Source organism: Lagenorhynchus albirostris, chromosome X, assembly GCF_949774975.1.
Source record: "Lagenorhynchus albirostris chromosome X, mLagAlb1.1, whole genome shotgun sequence".
Classification (NCBI taxonomy): Eukaryota; Metazoa; Chordata; class Mammalia; order Artiodactyla; family Delphinidae; genus Lagenorhynchus; species Lagenorhynchus albirostris.
The window spans coordinates 42,497,292-42,513,952 of record NC_083116.1 but is presented as its reverse complement, the minus strand read 5'-3'; the positions used below and the strand labels follow the sequence as shown (position 1 = coordinate 42,513,952).

At 39.4% G+C, this 16,661-nt stretch overlaps 1 protein-coding gene across 1 annotated transcript in view; it reads right to left on the bottom strand.

The window, feature by feature from the left end:
* LOC132512911 (nuclear RNA export factor 3-like) overlaps positions 1–16,661 on the bottom strand; it is a 482,492-nt gene that overhangs the window by 8,462 nt on the left and 457,369 nt on the right. The window lies entirely within an intron of this gene.

Here is a 16,661-nt window from a genome sequence, read left to right as displayed (position 1 = left end):
CCTTAAAAGAGACACATGCAAAATTTAATCATCAGGAAAGTCTGAAAATTAAAAAATGGCAAAATGTATACCTTCTCCACATTAACCTAAAGAAAGCTGGTATAACCACATTAGTAAAAGAAAAGGTACACTTTAAAGAAAAAAACATTACAAGAGAAAGAGGGAGATTTCCTTATGATAACAGGTGCATTGCAATAACAAGATATTAATACAAAATTCTGAGTTTGTATGCATGTCTTAAGACAAAGCCAAAATATGCAAAGCAAATACCGACAGAAATAAACAGCAAATGGAGAAATCCACAGTCACAGTGGGAAATTTTAACACAGCTCACTGAGTGACCAATAAAGTGGCAGAGAAAAACTCAGCTACAGGGAGGAGATTTTAAAATGTGACGTAAATAAATTAACAAATGTATGTAATTGACATAGAACAATTCACATAACAATTACTCCTCAAACATTCCAGAATAGATCATATGTTGGGCAATAAAGCCAGCCTCAAGAACCTTTTCTGGGCTAATACAATTTACCCTGCCTAGTTAAAGTAAGATTCAAGGGTAATAGTGGGTTTTCTTCCCCTCTCCCACCTCTATTATTAATCCAAAGAATATTAGCTTATACTAACCCCATCCCCCGCCTAGGGGACCATTTCCACTCTCCAAGCCCTAGGTCACATGAATCAGGCCTTTTCCCTAACCAGGGGAAAAAATTCACCTCAGCTATGGCCATTTCCATAGGAGGGGAGGTTTTCCATGTGGAATCAGGATGGGAGTGTCAGAGCCCACCTGGCCCATTTCCTCAAGAGAGTGGAAACTAGTCAGCCTGGGCCTTCTCCACCCCTTCTCTAAAGGGGGGTCATCTGGTTGGGGTCCTGTGCGTTGGGGTTAGGGAGGAAACCCAGAACCCCTCCTGCCCTATGGAGATCTGAGGAAAAGGTCTCATGCTGATCAACTCACCCATGGGGTGGCCTGAAGGCAGTGATCTGTCACCACCCTCCTCACAGGCTGCTCGTGAAGAGAATCTGTGGGTCTGGAGCTGGAGGTTTGGAGAATATCAGGAAGGGCTTCCGAAGAAGGAGAGTGCAAGCCCCAAACCACTTTGTCAGAGCCACACAAACAAGATGGAGTCCTAACAGGAAGTCCCTTCCCCAAGGGCACAGAGGAGGAGAGCCCTGGGGGCCAGAGGAGACTTAACGTCCTGTAATTACTGCCCCCTGAGTTTGCTACCAGCCTAACACCCAGGGCACTCTCTCCAACTGTACCACCCTTGCAGAGGAGGCCATCTGGAATCAGGAGGCTTAGGGGACCTTGATACTTCTGGTTACAAACACAGGGAGCTCTGTATGCCAGACTCTGGATCAGCTACACTACATTGTGTTCCTTCGTTCTGCAAACCCAGATAACTCTGTGTGCCAGCTGTAGGCCAGACTCTGTACTTGCTACATTGCCTCTGTTCTTTCATGAATTCCTCACAAGGGGACTCTGATATCAGAATCACCAACTTTCCAAGGTTGCTGAGGCTTACTGAGGTGCTGGAGCTTGTCTAGGGTCATTCAGATGCTACCTGGGGAAACAGAGACTGAAATTGAGCTCCACGGAATGGAAGATGACTTCTCCATGCATAACTTTACTAAATTCTTGGTGCAGTTCTGAAGTTTACACAAAGTAACTGAATAGTCTAAAAATAATCAAATGGCTAGAATTAATTCTAACCCATTCCAGAGAGATAATACCAAAACAACAACAAAAGACACATGAAAATATAAAGGAAATATCAAACAGAGTTTGGTGGGTCACTGTAATGACAGTGAGAACAAAGAACAAACAAACAAACAAAAACCCGTAGCCTCTCCTTTTTTAAAAAAAATGTAGTCACTTTAGGCAGATATCCCCTAGTGGCTAGAACCACAACTGTAGCTCTGAAAGTCTCAAATCAGAGGGATTTGTAAAGAGGGAAGGAGGGAGGAGCCTGGGCTCCAGTTTATGAGCCAGAACTTTGTGGAATTTTCCAATACCTTCTGGAATTTTCCACCACTTGCCCTCCTTCCCTTCCTAGATCTCTATGCCCTGAAGTCCAATGCCTGAGAGAGGTGAAGAAAAATCTGCACATGAGAGTGTGAACATCTGAGGTGAGGGAAATGTAAGACAGAAATGCATATGAATACACAGATACACTGTCAAGTCAAAAGTTGAAAATTCTGACTTTTTATGAAACAGTATCATGTGAACTCTTTGATAACATGGTAAATATACGTGAACTTTTTTTGTTAGTCGATTATTAGATCCTTTCAAGTGTTCCTCTTGACAGATTAGCCTAATCACAGAATCTTAAACGTTAAAAATGTATACTTAGAAAATAAAAATCATTCTGCACCTTCCATCTACGTGATCCCCTTACCATGACTCATAGATACCCAAGATATCCAATGTAAAAGGATTGGTGCACATTTTCCAGATGTGTTTCTCTTTAGGTGATGTGAATACCTAACTTAAAACATTTGTGTAGTTATGCAGTTCTGTACATATTCTTTTTAAATTTTGCCATTACAGGGACTTCCCTGGCGGTCCAGTGGTTAAGACTCTGCGCTGCCAATGCAGGGGACACAGGTTCGATCCCTGCTTGGGGAACTAAGATCCCGCATGCTGCAAGGTGCAAAAATAAATAAATAAACAAACAAACAAACAAATAAATAAATAATTCAATTTCATAAGCAATTTTATGCAAATTGATTTTTTTCATTTATTATGAGATCTTTCGACTTTTGCTTCTTCAGTTAATGATTTGGCATCTTTCCAGATCTTTACTGAAGAAGCATTTTTATTTTTAGATGAATTGAATTATTTGTGGTCATCTTTTGTTCCTTTCTCTGCTGATTAACAGAAATCCTGTTTGTTCTTGCACATGAGCACAAAATCTGTAATACTGTTTGAAATGTTGTCTCCAAGCTTTTCAAACTTTTAATTTTTTTTCTTTTGATAGTACAGAAATTGCTTTAATTTTCATGGATTTTTAAAATTTAAAAATAACACAGCTATGACAGAAAAAAATGAGTAATACATAGGGTTGCATCAAATACTAGTCCACTAGGAATTCTAGATTCAAAGCCTTGATGGCTTCAGGGCAAAATGGAAAAGAGCTTTAGACCAAATTCTACATTGGTGAATATTGGGTAAAATACTTGAATACTTGTTTGCTTATAGGAGACACCATGTAAAGTGCCTCTGGCCTAAAATAATTCCATAAATGATCATTTCCTTCCCTCCATAGAGGTTAATTTCCTCTGTTTCAACCTGAGCCCTACACAAATTCCTCAGGACAGTTCAATCTCTGTAGCCTCATATCCAGGCCTCCAGGCTCAAGGGAGTAGATTTCATCTACATCCCCTTCAAGATCAAGACATGGGGGAGAGGGCTGTTTGAGTACCCTATCAGCGTGGCATTGACACTAGGACAACCAAAACGATATACGTGACCCAAGAAAAGCGTTTAACTCTGTCACAAACTTAATTAGAGAAATTGAAGGAAAGTTAGAAAAAGTCCATGTCTCCCAAACAGAAATGTCACATATAAAGGAATGCGAATTATTGGGAAAGTGTTTGGAACATATTTTATAGCCAAATGTTTAATATTATATTATATAAATATATCTGATTAGTAAAAGAGCATCATTTAAAGTCTATTAAAAAATTTAAATAACAACTATGAATCACAAACATATAAAGATTAAACAAATACAAAAACAATTATATATGCATGTATGTATGGGTACATATATTTACATATGCATATACACATAAGCATACACATATAACATATGTATACATAGTATGTATACATATTGTGAGTAAATTTTGGAAGAATAAGTATATTCATGTAAACTTACTTATATAGTACTGTACACAGAGAAATACATCAGGGAAATATAAACTAAATTACCAACAATATACATCTTGCTATGTAAAAAGATGAAAACAAATAGAAAAATATTTTCTCTAGCATATACACATTCCTGCATTTCATTAGTTTTGGAAAGAAAGATATTAATTTGAAATCAGAAGAATAAATGATGCAAATTTTTATAACACTATAGTATATACCTAGCTGGGAATTTCATTGCAAAGAAATTATGTATGTGACTTAACTGTGTTTATATATAAATCTATATATTTTTTCACATTACCCTTGTCTCTCAATTATACATATAAACGTTTCCTGTCACTATTGGGAGGAAGGGGCTGAAGAAAATTCTTGCCACTAGACTTAATGTACCTGGGCTCTAACTCACCCTTAATGCTTCATTCGCCACAAAATCTTCCAGATATTACCATCCGATGGGCACCTTTCTCCCTTCCTCCTGCCAAGGCTTCCTGCTATGCGACATCCAAGCTGCCATTCCAGATATGCTCACCAGGTGGCACAGACCTCCAATTTCTGAATTTTCTCCAGTGAAAAATGTTATTTGGGAAAGGGAAAGAAAAATCTACTAAAAGTTACCTTGCATTGCGAGTGGTGGAAGAACATGTGAAATAAAATCATGCTCAAATTGCTTTACCTAACGATTTTCTTCTTCTCTATGGTTTCACAGATAGAAATCATAGTAATAATATAGGACTCCTCTTAGAGGGCTGGTGGTCAGTAAAGGCCTGAGGTGGGAGCAAGGAGGGCAGAAGGAGTTCAGATACTTTCTACAACTGTCCTGTTAAGTTTCACAAAGTTTCTCCCAGCGTGACAAACTTCTGGGTAAGGGATTTGCACTCTGGATTTTCCAAAGGGATGAACCAGGTTACAGGGTATTTCCTTCCTGTTATATCTGGCTAGTCTCCACTCTCTCCTCTTCTGCTGGCTAAAGCCTCCTTAGGCTCAGATCTCAGCTTAAACTTCACTTCACATGAGAAGTCTCAGACATACCCTACTGGTGTGATTACCACTAGGCATCTAGTAACTCCACCACCTTTACCATCTCCAGACACATGTTTCATGTGAAAGGGGACCAAAGACTGTGAGCTCACAATGTTTCATAGGCTGTAGCATCACACAGTGGACTTAAGATGCTGAAATTTTCAAATATCTTGTCTGAAGAGTTGCCTCAGATTCTCTCTGCCACTTTTGAGAGGGATGCTGGGGACACAGGTCAGTTCAGCAACGGAAATGCAGAGTTCTTCCACAGACAGCAATCGGAGCGTGTAGTTCAGAGAAGCTGAGCAGGCTGTGGATTAATCTTCCTTCCTCTACAAGAGCCCATAAGAGTACTACAACGAGAGTCTGTGATTTTTAGCAGGCATAGTTTTGCATGGCAAAGACCAAATGAACCTTCCAGAGGTAAAATTGCAGGTTTGAAAGGTTTTGAATAATTTGCTGTGTGGAATACTCTTAAATATATTTTAAAATATTTAAATGAACTTGGAAAACAGTAAAAAAAAAAAAATTAAGGAAGGAAGCAAAATGTTCCTTTAACCCCTGATGAGATATCATCATTTTTATATTCTCATTAATTATGTGCATAATAGGACACTGGCTTATCTTTTAATCTACACATAACACTTAATCCTTTTGACATAACTACAAACTCCATATTGTGACTCATTCTTTACTGATAAGGAAACCGAGCCTCAGATTTCAGGCCTGGCTGAGACTAAGGCACTTTTGTGACCTTCACTGTCTTGTGATTTCAATAAATCCTGACAAGGACCCTATGAGGGGGAGAATCCTCACTCCCGGGATGGGGAACCTGAGGTTTGGGACCTTAATGTTCCACATTGCCCCATGTCATGCTCCTACTCATTGGCTGATTCCAGACTGGAACCCACGTATTCTGAAGCCGAGGCCTTTACTCTTCCTACTGATTCACCAGGCCTTGCTTTATTTATTGGATATAATTTTATGGGCTTTGTTTACAACCATAACAGGAATTCACACTCAGTTTACACAATGTGGAAAATACATTCAAGGATGGAGGGAAATTGCAAATAACAGCAACACTACAAAACACTGACATACATAGTTAACTTTATGGTTTCCCTTGCTGACAACTGAAAACAATATAAAAGCTAGTTTCAATTTACTGTGACGATTTGAGACAAGTTTTGTTTTTATTTCCACTGTTTTAAAACCATATCACCATGCCACTCTCTCATTTTGTCCCAGCTTACCCTTCCCCCTCCCCGTATCCTCAAGTCCATTCTCTAGTAGGTCTGTGTCTTTATTCCCATCCTGCCCCTAGGTTCTTCACGACCATTATTTTTTTAGGTTCCGTATATATGTGATAGCACACGATAGTTGTTTTTCTCTTTCTGACATACTTCACTCTGTTTGACAGACTCTACGTCCATCCACCTCACTACAAATAACTCAGTTTTGTTTCTTTTTATGGCTGAGTAATATTCCATTGTATATATGTGCCACATCTTCTTTATCCATTCATCTGTTGCTGGACACTTAGGTTGCCTCCATGTCCTGGCTGTTGTAAATAGAGCTGCAATGAACATTTTGGTGCATGACTCTTTTTGAATTATGGTTTTCTCAGGGTATATGCCCAGTAGTGGGATTGCTGGGTCGTATGGTAGTTCTAGTTTTAGTTTTTTAAGAAACCTCCATACTGTTCTCCATAGTGGCTGTATCAATTTACATTCCCACCAACAGTGCAAGAGGGTTCCCTTTCCTCCACACCCTCTCCAGCATTTAGTTTTTGTAGATTTTTTGATGATGACCATTCTGACCAGTGTGAGATGATATCTTATTGTAGTTTTGATTTACATTTCCTTAATGATTAATGATGTTGAGCATTCTTTCATGTGTTTGTTGGCAATCTGTATATCTTCTTTGGAGAAATGTCTATTTAGGTCATCTGCCCATTTTTTGATTGGGTTGTTTGTTTTTTTGATGTTGAGCTGCATAGCTAGTGGGAAGCAGCTGCATAGAACAGGGAGATCAGCTCGGTGCTTTGTGACCACCTAGAGGGGTGGGATAGGGAGGGTGGGAAGGAGGGAGACACAAGAGGGAAGAGATATGGGGACATATGCATATGTATAACTGATTCACTTTGTTATAAAGCAGAAACTAGCACACCATTGTAAAGTAATTATACTCCAATAAAGATGTTAAAAAAAAGTATATATAATTGAGCTTCCATCAATACCCTGTTGAGAAATAGTTGCCTTTTGAAAGGACTCAACATTTTAAGCTAATGGGATAATCTTTAGTGGAGTAATTTGAGGCCTAGAATAGGTAAGAAGGAGGTATTTTAGGCTAGATTATTTGAAATTATAGCATTTAGATACACTGTGGTGTGTTTAGCTTAACAATATGTTCTCTGATAAAATATGTGCATGCATGTACACACACACTCATATACGTATTATAAATTCACTGATAAAAAGATATGCAGCACGCTATTTACAAATAATACAATATAAAATCTTCTTTATTATAAATTCATATAGCCAATTGATTCTCACAAAAGGCTTTCATTGATTTTGGTGCAATGTTTGTATCCATAAACAGACAGTGATGAACAAGTATAATTCCTACGTGAATGCTGATTGGTATTTTGTTTATGTTAATTAGTTTTATAAAAGGGAAACAATAAAGATGTATGTTGGAAACTATTATGTTCACTAGTTTTTCAATGACTAGTGATTTCTTTGCTGAACTGTATAATAGTTTCAGATCACGGGAGACTATTCCTCCAATTTATAATAATTTTAAATTGTTACAATTTGTAGCAAATTATACCTATAGACCCCCCCACACACAAAAAAACCCCATATCACCCAGATATTGCTTTTAACAGAAAAGAAAAGCTATGTATCATTTCTCAATGGAAATGAATTAACAGCTGTAAGAATATCATTGGCCAAACCAAGTAGAAATACACGTTTCTCAAAAATAATTTATGTTCTCAAAATTACAGAGTTTCCTTTTAAATCATTATAATTAAAATCTGCATTACAACGTGTTTGCTAATAGGTAACAAACTATAGTAATTGAGGTCAGAATTAAGATGCTTTCATTCATAGTCATGGATACTTTGAGCAAAACCCTTGAATCTGATTAATTTGGTGATGCATCAAAACACAGTTTGACAAAAAGATAACCTACTGAGTGGGAGAAAAATATTTGCAAATGATATGACCAATAAAGGGTTAATATCCAAAACATATAAACAGCTCATACAACTCAATAGCAAAAAAACCAAACAAACTAATTACAAAATGGGCAGAAGACCTGAATAGACATGTTTCCAAAGAAGACAGATAGCCAACAGGTCATGGAAAGATGCTCAACATTGCTAATCATCAGAGAAATGAACATCAAAACCACAATGAGATATCACCTCACGCTTGTCAGAATGGCTATCATCAAAAATTCTACAAATAACAAATGGCAAGGATGTAAAGAAAAGGGAACACTTGTACACTGTTGTTGAGAATGTAAATTGGTGCAGACACTATGGAAAGCAGTATGGAGGCTCCTCAGAAAGCTAAAAATAGAACTCCCATATGATCTAGCAATTCCACTCCTGGGTCTATTTCCAAAGAAAACAAAAACACATTGGAAAAGATACGTGCACCCCAGTGTTCATAGCAGCCTTATTTATAATAGTCAAGATATGGAAGCAACCTAAGTGTCCATCAACAGATGAATGGTTATTGAAGATGTGGTATATATATAATGGAATGTCATTCAGCCATAAAAAATAATGAAATTTTGCCATTTGCAACAACATAGATGGACTTGGAACATATTATGCTTAACAACATAAATTAGACAAAGACAAATACTGTATGATATCACTTATGTGTGGAATCTAAACTATAAAATGAACTAGTGAATTTAACAAAAAAGAAACAGACTCACAGATACAGAGAACAAACTAGTGGTTACCAGTGGGTAACCATTACCTTATAGCACAGTGGTGCCCAATTTTGCTCACTAAGTGGGCAGAGGGAAGGGAGGAGGGGCAAGATAGGGGTAGGGAGTTAAGAGGTACAAAATACCATGTATACAATAAAAAAGCTACGAGGGTATATTGCACAGCACAGGGAAACATCGCCATTATTTTATGATAACTTTAAATGGAGTATAATCTATAAAAATGTTGAATCACTATGTTGTACACCTGAAACTGATATAAATCAACTAATGATTATGCTTGCAAAAATACTAGTGGCCTTTAAACATATCACAATATCAAAATTAGGTAACATTTGTTTTGGCCCAGGCAACATTTATTCATAAAACTATTATGTGACATCCTATTTCATCCCTATTGTACAGATGAAATAGATAAGAAACTAAGATGTTAAGTACTTTGCATAAGCTCACAAACTTAAAAAGGGACCCATCAAGGATTTTGAATCCAAATAACAAGGATGCACAGCCCATGAATACATAAGGTGATAGAACTTGAGACATGGAAGCACACAGATATTATCAAGTTTCAGCCAGAGAAACCCACACTGACACACACTTACGTGTACAGATCCAGTGTCAAAAATTGTAATCAGATTATTTTCTGTATGAATCAGTATTCTTTGAATACATTTCTAAAACAATAAAACCATAACTACTTTATCTGTGAAAGTATTTTGTGTTTTCAAATTTTCATCAATAAATTTTTCTGTTTATAGAATTTCAAGCAATATAGAACTGTACATGTATAAAATTAAATTACCCTGAATCTCCCTCCTGCCTGATTACTGTCTCCTGACCCAAAGGTGTCTATTATCAACAGACAGGTGCATGTTCTCCAGATGTGTTTCTCTATAGGTGAATTATTATCATAATCACAGATACACAAAAATATTTATTCATACATATATTTTTTTCAATATTGGAATCACCTTATTCATATTTTGCAACTTGCTTTATTGCATCAAAAATAGTATCTCTTTATGTTTTCATTTGTATTTCATTAGCTGTGTTTTTAAATGTTTCTAAGACATGTATATTGCTCTTTGAATGAATTCTGTTTATATTTATATTAGTCATCTATTGGTGAAAAATAAATTACTCAAAAATTTAGATGTTTAAAATAACAAATATATAATACTACACCATTTATTTGGATCAAGAATCAGGGAGAAGCTAAAGTGGAAGGCTCTGGCTCAGGGTCTCTCACAAGGCTGCAATCAAGGCAAAGGTAGCTGGTTACTGGCAGGTCTCAGGGCCTCACTGCTTCTGGCCAGAGACATGGGTTCCTTGTTACTTGGGTAGCTCACAACATGGCAGCTGGCTTCTCTCAGAATGAGCGTGAGACCAACAAGGAAGACACAGCCTCTTTGTAACCTTGTCTCAAAATTGAACCCCATCTCTTCTCATATATTCTAGCCATTAAAGAAAGTCACTAACTCCAGCCCACACACAATAGGCCAAATTATATAAGGAAGTGAATGCCAGAAGGCGAAGATCATTAGAGACTGTTTTAGGGGCTGCCTACCACAACATCATTAGATTATCTGTTTATATTGGTTCCTGGGAATGCTTCAATATCATGAGAGTTCACTTCATATAATTTTCAAGTATTTACTCCAGCCTTGTCAAGCAAGTTTTAATGATTATTTTGTAATACAGTCTTTTAAATTTTAATATTATAATTTAAAAGTAATATGGCTCATTATATTTAAAAAATTGATAGCCTTGGCAGCATGAAATATGAGCACTGAAAGAAATTAGGATTAGGACATGTCCTGGTGGCTTCAGGACACAATAGGAGAAGCTTTAGTGAAGTCCAGGTTACACTACTAAGCAGGCATTAACAAAGAAGTTTCCCCCTTTTATCTAACTTCTCCAAACTTCCTATACTCTGATGTAAACAGTGGATTTAATAATACTTTACTCAAATAAATGTGAAGATTAAAGGATATACAATTTAGAGTTCCACTTGCATAAAATAGTTTTTTCAACATTAATATCTTACTCTTCAGACCACCTATCCTAGAGGAAGCACCTGTTCTGACTGAGAACTTGTCTACCACCTTAAAACCAGTTAATTCACTTGGTCCCCATTCACAGGTGTCTTGGCCCCAGGGACAGGATTTCATTTCTGTCATCGTCATCATCATCACCAAGAGGGGTTTTTGAGTGAGTGCCCATAGGGGAGTGTAAAATGACCAGTCCTTAAGCCCTATCACCTACATAAGAGATCGCTGGATATACACAGTGTATCTCAACTTACTTTCATTATTACTCCCTCAAGGAGGCTCTTTAGACAGTTTTTCTTTGCCAACACTTTACTGCATAGAATGTGAAATTTTAATACCATAGATGTAGTTTACATCTATTTATGTACTGTGGACCTTTGGAGGGCCACAAACCATTGTAATGTCTACTTCCTTCCCCTATTCTCAAGAACCAATTTTCAGATTCTTGGTGGGAGGCCATATTGGCTTCACTGAGGATGAATGGAAAATTGTGATGGAGACAAAACCTGGAACGCAATCCCTGCCCATTATGTGGTGTGCCATTCAGGAATGCTTGCTTAGCCTCTGTTAGCCTGCCCTTTTTCTTCTGCAAAAGGGCACCCATTATGCTTTCCTTACAGGACTATAGGGAGGAGTAAATGGGGAACCCTCCACAGAGTATATGACACATTGTAGGACTTCAAGAAATGTGAGACATGGCCCACTTTTCTCCTCCCTGCTAGAAAGTGATGACTGTTATCTAAGCCTCCCCCTGTTGAGCCTTCAGGTAGCTGTAGCCACTACCTTTGCCTTGACTGCAGCCTTGTGAGAGACCCTGAGACATATCTGCCATAGAAATCACCTGGAAACATGGCAGTCAGAAATAGCACATATTCACACTTCCATAATAAAGGAGGTTTGGGGCCATTTCTGTGTTGCAGGATGGCTTTGCTGAGGAATCCAGGGTGAGGTAAGAAGATCATCAAACCATTTTCTTTAATTCCTCATCATTTTATGCCCCTTTATTTTACCTTTTAGATTGATATTGGAAAAGCAGTTTCCCATTGAGCCCCCAGATGAAGAGAGTGCAGATAAAGGGGAGGCAGGAATCACAAACCCTTGACTTTGACACCAGACCCATTACCCTCTACAGGACCATGCACTAGGATTTCATCTGCACCATCAGCTTCTTCAAAGAGAGGGGATGGGGAGCGAATATTACCTCAGTGGGCACAGTTTAGAAACATGTAAAACTACAAGTTTTAAGTTCTAGAAGGTCATCATCTGTCAAGGAGACTGTTGGATGCCCTTTGGGGAGGGTAGGAGGTAGATCCCATTCCTGTTCCTTAAAAGATGCCTCTGGAAGATTGATCTTCCATTAGTGAATGAATCTGTCATCTGTCAATGGGAATAATGATGCCATCCTCCCAGAGTTGTTGTGAGAATAATGTAAGGTATATAATTGTGTGCATGTTTCAGCTATAAACATATAAATACTATCATAGAGCTAGTTCCCTTTAGCAACCTTTTTAAAATCTGAAAATAGTGGTTTTTTTGAGATTTCTCTAGTAAGGTGACTGTGGGGCTGCTTTCATATGACTCCATGCTGCCCTGACCATTCTTTCACGTATTTCCTGGGGCACAGGTGCCCAAGAAGTTCTGTAGCCAGTGTCCAAGAGTGCAGCAGCTGATGGGGACCTCACTATTTCTTCTCTCATAGATATTGCCAATGTCTCTGCAAAGAGGTTGTACCAATCTGTCCTCCACCAGCAGTGAATGGAGTTATTGTATCCCCACATTTTCCACTTAAAGAGGATGCAGCATAAACATAAAGTCACTGATCAGATTTTCTTTTCAAATTCTGGAATTATTTCAGGATATATTCTGAGGCACAAATGTGAGATATGCCATTTATAGGGAACTATAACAAAGAAAGATTAAAATAATCTAACGTTCTAGCACCAGGATATCAGATTAGCAAATAATAAAAACGTAAAACCCATCATGGACTCAGATCTGCAAAAACAGGTGCTCTCGTCTTGTGGTTGTTTGTGCTAAATACTAATAAGATTACAAAGGTCAACTAAACAGTAAATATTAAAAATATTCAATGTCCATACTCTTTGACAAAGAAGTCCCACTTGTGGGATCTTGTCTTCCTGAGGCAGCCGGGTGAGACCCCTGCCATCATGACCCATCTGTCCACACTGTTCAGGATTGAACCATCAACACAGGTGACTCAATGTCTTCGGGCCCCCTGACTGCTTGATTCAAAGGAGAAAATCTCTCTTACTGCTGGTTGCCCAGCCTTGATGAACCATCCACAGAACCACCACAAGCACTGATATGGAGCAGTGCTAGGTCCCTGCTCCTGGAGGGACATGTAGATCTCTGACCTCATCCCAGTGTGGGAGAAATCTCCCTTCTTCTCCCTCTCCAGGCTCTCAGAAGCCCTCCGCTCTGTAGCAGGTAGAAACAGCCCAATCCTTACTGTAAGTTTAAGGTTTTACAAAAGATGGAAGAAACACAGGTGTCAGACAGCCTCTGCTCCAAACCCTGTCACAAACTTCCCTGGAGGCAAGGGGAAGGGGCATCAAGCCTGGCTCCCTGCTGAAGGGAAGGTAAACACAGGGAGAACAGAGGTGATCACCTCAGCAGTATGTATCCTGATACATTTTGTACAGATCGGTCACGAGCAACTAAAGGTGCCCAGGCTGCCGGTTATATCCATAGTTATGGCAGTGGGCTTGGGGAGAAACCTCTTTGCCACCTGTTTCTGGTGAGAAGCCCATGCTTTTTTGTCACATACATCGTGAGGACAAGACAGCCATACCTCACCACCAGCACCTTGGTTCTCCTCCACAAAGCATTCTTTGTGTCGGGTTGCCTGATAAAATCAGGACACGCAATTAAATTTGAATTCCAGAGAACTAAGGGATAATTTTTAGCATAAGTATGTCAAATGAAATGTGATTTTGTTTATCTGAAATTGAACTTGGTGTCTTTTATTTTTATTTGCTAAATCTGGACACCCTGGAGTAGGAGACTGTGAATCTAAGTTTAACAGCCCCAGTTGAGCCCACCAATCAGCACCAATCATCCATGTGAGTACACCTTCTTGGATGTCCTAGCTGAATTAAGCCTCCAGATGACTGTGACCTAAAGTGACAGAAACCATGTGGAGCAGAAAAACACTCAACTGAGCTGAGTCAACATACTGAATCCTGAGAGATAATAAATGACTATTATTTGTGGGACTTTATTAAGTAGAAATGGATATCCAAAACATGTATTTGGGGTGTACTTTTTTTCTGTGGTCTGTAATCATTGGAAAGGATAGGGATTCACTGATTCCTGAAGCCTTGGTAGGACTTCATTATAGTTTCGGCTATAGATTGCATATAGCTTTATATGTGGGTATCGATTTCTGAATATTTCTATTCCTTCTTGAAGGGATTTCCATAGGAAATTTTCATGACATATGATTTTCACCCTACTTTTGGAATTTAGAACCTAATTCCAATCCCCCTCCACAGGAGGAGTCTCCAATGCAATCTCCTGTGTTAAGGAACAGAGAGGTTGTTGCTACAATTGGCTCCATAAACCACATGGAACACCATACCCTCAGAACGTTGCTTGGTGAGTAATAGAACAAGGGGTGTTTACTCACTTTGAAAAGTGATTCTCAGATTGTTTCCTGAAACACTCTCCTGCTACAGGGATAACCTTTGGCAAGGAAGTTACTTTCCTTGAGCACATATAGACAGAGCTTCTTCACCAGCAGCAAATAGCTCTGCATTGTAGTCTTTGGCCTTTATGACTGTCTCATGAAGCACTTTTAGTTGGTCAAGTCAGTATGATTCTGGGGTTTATTAAAAAAGAAGCCCAATTGCCTGCAAATCTAAGTCATTTTCTCCAATATCACCTTTATAAGTAATAGAATTGATGTTTTGTTCTTTTTATTCTTTTGTCATAGTTCTTGAGTTAGAGCCCAGATGTGGATAAAAGGTATGTTTGGGGGACCCCTTAAAGACACAAGCATTTTGTAACGGATCATAGGAAAAGTTGGGGAGCCAGCAAGACTCAGAAAAGGGGAGAAGAGCTGTGGATCTATTGTTAGACTCACCCCTGAGAACAGAGTAAACATGTGCTCTATAAAGGCAGCTTGCTTCAAGAATTTTGAAGGGAAAGGGTATGGGCTGTGTGTCCCTCCTTCCAAAGTCACTCATCAGGTAAGTGATTCCCACAATAGAGAAGTGAATTACAGAGAGGCTAGAAGTATTTTGGTCATGGATGTCCCTCCTCATGGAAGAAAACATCAGGAATGGAGAATAAGAATTTCCCCAACAGAAACCAATTGTATGGGGAATTGACTAGGTTTCTTTCTGCCTATTAAATGATTATATTTTTCTAGGCCTGCCTCCCTGAAGCACCTCTGAATGTTTCTTTAAATGACTTAATAAATATATAAATAAATAAGTGACTTTTTTCCAACTTCCTAGATCATTCAATCACACGATTATAGACATTCTCTTAATGTTCTACCATAGATGACGAACTTCTGTTAGCCCTCTGAGGGCTAGCTCATCTCCAAGAATCCTAGGATATTTCCCTGGGTCTCTGTATACTGAGAGTAACTCCGCTCTTGTCTCTTTAAAGCAAACATATTCCTGACAACAGGGACGTTTTTTTCCATCAGCCTGGGCAGAGTTCGCCAATTTTCCGGATCCCAGTCTAGTGCCTCTAATTAGTATGCTTTCTCTGGTGGTAGCCAGAGCTAAGGTCCTCTGCTTTCACCGAAATCCAGGGAGTGGAGGAGTGTGCAAGAGGCATTTCCGGTGTGGGGGATTAGCCTGCGCCTCGCGGTTGCCATGGAAACCTGACGTCAATAAGGCGACCGTGACGACTTTTCTGCAGAGACTGACGTGACCTGATGAGTAGCACAGGTCCCGCCTTCAGGTGTTTGGGACTCAGCTGAGGGTGTGCGTCCCGGCGGTGGTGGCTGGACCGCCCTAGGGTGTGGGGAGACAAAGGGATCCGCTTCCAAGTCGCCTCTTTCCCGCTTTGGGGCTAGGTGCCTCCGCTGTCTCGTAGGTAAAGCCATTGGGGTCCCGCCCAGCCCCAGTGGGTGCGGTGTCCTGCTCCAGGGGTGTCCTGGAGCCACTTTCCTTCTAAAGGCAGGGGCGCGGGAGGTGACACAGGTAACGACTCTAAGCCTCAGCTTTCCCCTCTGTAAAATGGGGATAACAGTGCTTTCCCCACAGGATCGCTGTGAACATTCAGTGATAACACATGAGTAAGCCTATAGTCCTGTGGTTATTGTGGGATCATGAATGTTTGGCCACTTCTTATTTATTATCAACTTCGTTGTTGGGGGAGAGATGAGGAAAGAAAAAGAAAAAGGCCCTGGTGAGAAACCCATTGTAACATCTGGTAGTTAGGATCACTGCTCAGTTGTTTCACTGTCTATGTCACTAACCCAGTGCCTAGCACGGTGCAGGGCACACAGTTACCAGTAAAGCATGGTAATTGCTGGATCTGTCTCTCCCTGTGCAGCTTCTCATGCCGGTGGCCTTGGTCATATCAGGTGTCTGAAGGGGGCAGGTTCTGAGCATGTGTCCTGATGGCTGCTGGAGCTTCTACTCCCGATTCAAGGGCAGCAGTTTTCAGGAAACCACAACACTTCACTTCCTGGTGGAATATGACGCCTGGCTCTAGTGAGTTCATAGATCTGGACAAAAGCATGTTATAAAATAGCT